The 5,862-nt window shown below is 41.0% G+C and overlaps 1 long non-coding RNA gene across 1 annotated transcript; it reads right to left on the minus strand.

Moving 5' to 3' along the window:
- Positions 1 to 1,021: 1,021 nt before the first annotated feature.
- Positions 1,022 to 5,043, minus strand: LOC309528726. The gene is made up of 3 exons (XR_014217889.1): positions 4,983 to 5,043; positions 4,047 to 4,183; positions 1,022 to 1,131 (listed from the first exon to the last, which is right to left on the minus strand). It is a non-coding gene; the product is annotated as an uncharacterized lncRNA (long non-coding RNA).
- Positions 5,044 to 5,862: the final 819 nt, after the last annotated feature.

Below are 5,862 nucleotides of genomic sequence, written 5' to 3' on the forward strand. Positions count from 1 at the left end.
AAACTAGAGAGAAATGCCAGATTTCCATAAACACAAGTTTCCTTGAATTTCCAGGACTTTGGTTAACAGATGGATGAGAGTATCTTGCAAATACAGATTTGTGCACAAGTTCCACGCCCCCCTTTTGGAGAAATGTGGGGCTAGAAACGAACCAAAGACTTTTCTTTCTCTTCACTATTCCCAGAATAATAGAAAACTGGGGAACAGGAATATCAGTTACTTTGTCGCTGGTATCTTGATGTGCAATGACTTTTCTGATTGTTGATAGTGGAATTGGGTAAGAAAAATAAATATTCAGTGCGGTGCCCATATTTCCATGTGTAAGGTTCAGCATAATTTGACTGTAAGCCATGTTCCTAAATTCCGATTACTGTGGCTTTAGTATTCTACAATAACATGATAGGTGGATTACTGTATGCTCATTAAATCACTTCTTGGCACACTTCACAGGGGTGTTTTGAGGAGAAAATGGAGGGAGGCCAAATACCTACACACAATTGCCTTCTTCTGAGTGTAGGATGACAATAAACAAACAAACAAACAAATAAATGTTTATAGCATGAATTATGGATATGTGCAGTAGGTTGATGTGATATGAACTCCTTCCAACCCCCTGTTTTTATGATGATTATCCATCGTCCTCAGGCAGCTGTGTGGGTGTCATGTCCTTCTGTGTTGTGCACAGATCCTGCTTGTGGTCTTTCCATATGCATCTGGTTGGCCATTGTGAGAAGAAGATGCTGGATAGATGAGCCAACAGGTCTGATCCAACAGGACTGTTCTTAGGCTCTATTAATTCAGATGCATGCATGTCCCTCCCTCCTTCTGGGCTATCAGAATCTTTTATGGCTTCTCTCTAATCTAAAAACAATAGCTCAGGAAAGGTGAGCAAATTTAATTGAAAAAGAATTTAAGGATGCTCTGACCCTTTTACTATGCATACATGTGAATCATCTTGCGTAGCTGATGAGATCAACAGTCCTTGAGATGAAGAAATTCTCCCTCTCCTCCTCCACCTCACTGTGCATCTTCTGCTGTTCCATACTATAGACTGAAGCCATTTCCTGTCTGAGTGTGGCAGCGCTGAGGCACTGGCAATGAGCTCTCCCTTTCTACAGCAGCAAATGTTCCCTAGAAACAAGAAGCCTTTATATTACTAGAATGATCATCATAAATCTATGGCTAAATGCCGCTCCTTGTTTGAATGCAAGAACTATAGAGATAATAACATGCAACCATGGTTTATTAACCTTAAAAACCCCTTAAATCAGTCAGCAATTGAACGAAGCCAAGAATACTTTTGTGGTCAAATAGGATGATTGCTGTTTAGTGGTGTACGCTTTCCCCTCCAACCAGCCACTGCCTATGCAACAGCTCTGTTCCAAATGGAGCCTTGAGAGTATAAAATGTAGCATTTGTGCATATTTTTTGGTTAGTCTCTGAGAATCTGATTCAGCATTATAATTTTTAAAGGAAACACCATTTAAGTGCCTGCGTGGGTACAGAGCCACGGAGCCTGTGTGTGGCCCATGGCTTGGCGTGAGTCTTGCAAACAATGGTGGGTTCTGTAGCCATAAGAAATTGGGCTAGGCCTTCAACCTACTCAGGGTCGACCTAAGATAGTTTACTGCCTGCAGTGAAGGGCAAGATGGCACTGTCTCCTCAGGTGATGTGAAGAACATGGCCAGTGTTGAACTAAGATTCAAGTTCCAGTCTTGCTGACTTCTATACATGGAATTTGGAAATGCACAATTTTGTCCTTTGCTTCAGGCAGCAAAATATATTGAACAGCACACCATCTTCCACTGTACCTGAATGTAGCAAGCATTAGGGTTGCCATATTTTTCAGGGAAATTGGCAAAAACGACACTGCTGACAGAGGTAGCCATACGTCTGGGTTTCCCCAGACATTTGGCAACCCTAAACTGCCAGATTGGGGGCGGGGGCTAACTGGTCACAAACGTCCCACTTCTATAGTTTTATTCCTCATTTTAAAAATGGAACAATGTTTTTAAAAGGAAAATTTGGCATGTACTTGATTTTGGCTAAAAATATTAGTAATTTTGAACGCTGACATTTATTTATGTACACTAACTGCTACAGCATATTACAAACCAGGGACTATATTAGTTTGGAAAGCCCACAAAGTTACACTATGTCCAGCAGTGCAGCCCTAGAATGTTTATTTTAGACAATAGAGTCCAAAAAGCATGTTATCCATGTTGATTATTGAATTGCCTTCTGTTCATTTGTTTTTGGCTTTGGCCTAGACCACATATGGAGATTGCATAAGCCACACCTGTTTCAGTTCCATAACACAGACACTTCTGCTTGCCAGTTTTCTATGTGATAAAATTAGTTTGGGGATTTCTTTCTGAAGGGTAATTAATGGCAGCTACAGCGAGTGTGTGCGGTTAGCTGAGAGGGATGTGAGAGGGAAAGCAGAAACAGCTTTATACTCTGTTTGGCCAATGAAACAACCAAACATGCTCCACCAAGAGAAAAAACTCAGTGTGCTGAAGGAAAAGTTAAGTTAATTTATTTATTTTAACCATTAATATACCACTCAACTATAATCTTCTTTAAGCAGTGTACAGAAACTAAATAGAAAGAAAATAAATATGAGTTAAAACTATAACATTGGAATTTGCAGAAGTGGAGAGTACAGCTACCAACTTTCTACCGAAACACACTATGTTTCCATTTGTGAGAACAGTCACTAGGCCATGGGTGGGGCCACATGACCTTCTGGGAATCTTTCTGTGGGCCACATACTGGGACGGGGGGGGGGGGGCAAGAGGCAAAAGCAAGGAGAGCAAAGAATGTAAATTTTAGCTTTGTACAGTAGACTAACAATGTCTACACACACTCACTCCTGTTTATCTTCCGTCTGGACAAGTGAGAGGTATTGCCAGAATTCAAGCAGACTTTCTAGCCAGGTATGGCCCGGGTAGAAAAGACAGGGCTGGAGGGCCTCTATCAGGCCCCACGCCGGAGGTTTATGCCCTTTGTCTAGACTGATTCTACTTCACAAATTTAAATTTAAATCCCTCCTGGATGCCTGTAGACCCACTGCAAAATAGTATTCAAAATGCTGTGGATATTGTCTTGTCCAGGGCAAGAGGTTGCCTTTTCTGAGGTGGGTGGTGGCTCTGTTGGTCTCTTTCATCTTCTCATCTGCACTTAACTTTGCTGCAGCTACCAACCCCATTTTCTCCTCTCCCCTCTCCCCATGCTCTCCTTAGCATGATGGGTCTTTCCACCTCTCCCTCCTCTGAGACTCACTTCAAGGAAGGGCCATGGGGCCATGGGGCATCCTTCCTCAGAGCAAGGCATTCTGGATGAGGTAGCTGGGAAAGCACATACACTTCCATTGCTTTACCACAGTGGCTAGATATTCTACTCAATATGCTCCTGATCCCTGCAGAAAAAGGGGCCACACTTTCAGCAGGAATCTTTGCAGTTTCTACTTGGATTCAAGCCCCAACTGCAAATGAAGAAAGGAGGTATCAGGAATGCACTTACAGCATGCTCTCCATTCTTCCTTTGAAGTTTGACACTTGATGTTAGAGATGAGGTTGGATGACTGACAGGACATGCCCACCTATAAAAAAGTGGGGCACGAACTGCATCCAGTACCCCACCCTTGCTGTAAACAGATGTTAAAGGCACACACAACATTCTGCACTGAATTTTTAAAAAAGCATTCTGAACATTCAATGTAACCGAAAAAAATCCAGGTCACAGGATGCATTGTTAACTGCCAACCACATACAAACTCAATTATATTTATGGATAACCAACTCAGGAAACTAAACTTTGTGCGTAAGATATGGCCAGTCATAGTGGATATCTTTATAGCAGCTGAGAACTATTATGACAGACTGGAAGAGCACAGCACATTTTTAATTTAATGGATGACTGCATAAAATCAGCATGAAAAGATTTCTAAGCAGCAAGAAATAGAAACATAAGCCAAAGAGTCCAACAAAACAGAAGACATTGATGAATTGATATTTATTCACATAGTCTTTTAGATGGCCCACCTCACGCTGAAGGTTTAGGGAGGGATGTAAGAAGACAGCAATTTTCATTCCGAGCTGTATTCGTCACAATCAGTGCTGTTCCCATTCCACTGCAGTTCGGTTCCTGCCAAATACTGCATTCGTCTTCTTGCTGCCTGCTATTTATTGTAAGTGATGTAACTATTTATATAACTTTGAAACAAATTTATGTAAAGGTGAAGGTAAAGGAGCCCCGGATGGTTAAGTCCAGTCAAAGGCAACTATGGGGTGCAGCGCTCATCTCGCTTTAGGCCGAGGGAACCGGCGATAGTCCGCAGACAGCTTTTCTGGGTCATGTGGCCAGCATGTCTAAACCACTTCTGGCACAATGGGACACCATGACAAGTGCCAAAGCGCACAGAAACACTGATTACCTTCCCGCCACTTAGTTCAAAAGTAACAGTAGCATCAAAACAATGGGGGAAAGTCAATAATTACATATTGTTTGAAGACTTCCCCAGTTTCTGCTTTGTGTAACATTCAAACAGACAAGATTCCTCACCTAGCAGGAAACCCTTTTTTTATCAATTACAGTGGTACCTCAGTTTAAGTACTTAATTCATTCTGTAGGTCCGTACTTAACCTGAAACTGTTCTTAAGCTGAAGCACCACTTTAACTAATGGGGCCTTCTGCTGCTGCCGCGCCGCCGGAGCCCGATTTCTGTTCTCATCCTGAAGCAAAGTTCTTAACCTGAAGCACTATTTCTGGGTTAGCGGAGTCTTTAACCTGAAGTGTATGTAACCTGAAGCATATGTAACCTGAGGTACCACTGTAGTTCCAATGCATAAGATCTCTATCAATCACCCTGAACAATTAATGACCATCTGCCTAACCAAGAAACGAACAGCTAGCAGCTGGCAATGCTACAATGCACCTTTTAAAGAGAATATTTATTTTATTGTTAATGCTGCACTTACTTTTATGGAAAGCTCAGCATATTCTCTAACAGGAAATGAATTTGGAAGCATGCATCCCACTGAAGAAAAAACAGAAGAGCATTATCACATAAACTGTGGAATTATGCAGAAGATGTCAGAGATTGCTGAGGTACTGGTAGTGTATTTTATCTAATAAAGGAACCTGGGAATCATCTTCGCTCTGTTTTTTTTGGTACAGTTTTAAACAAGGAATGTAAATATATTGTGGGAAAGAGGCTGGGAAGGTGTAACTGTGGAGAAAAGGTTTTAAAAGTTACACTGAAATTTGAATCAAGGAAATTCAGATGTCATGAGAAACAGCTATTGGGAATCAAAGTTTAAAATGAAGCCAAAATCAAATACAGTACCTTAGTTCTGGATCTTCTCCTGTTTAAATTCCAGCCAAGGTGTCTTAGTATCCCAACAATTATCTTTTTCAATAGGTTTCTCCTGGAACTTTTCAAAAGTCTGTGGACTCTACAAGAAAGTTAGGAAAACAAGCCTATCTATAATTAATATCTAGCACTGCCAGTAAATACAAGCAGCACATAGAAACATTTGAAAAAATATAATTTTAAAAAGGTCCAATAAAATAATGCTAACAATGAAAATAGCAGCATTATCTGAATAAAAACAACGACCTATCTTTTAATATTGTTCACCTTCAGCTAGAAGTGTACCGTATATAGATTGAATTTAACCATGCACGTCCCTCAATGTCCTTTAGAATGGATGTATATTGTTTCATGCATCCCATCTCTCCATGCAGAAGGAAGGAGTGTTACTTTCCTTGTGTGGTCAGGGTACTGGAAAATTGTGTTCTTTTTGAGGCATCGATAAAAGTTGAGCAGGTGGGGATCAAGTAGGCACAATTGTCCTG

Source organism: Podarcis vaucheri, assembly GCF_965113315.1.
Source record: "Podarcis vaucheri genome assembly, chromosome: 3".
Classification (NCBI taxonomy): domain Eukaryota; kingdom Metazoa; phylum Chordata; class Lepidosauria; order Squamata; family Lacertidae; genus Podarcis; species Podarcis vaucheri.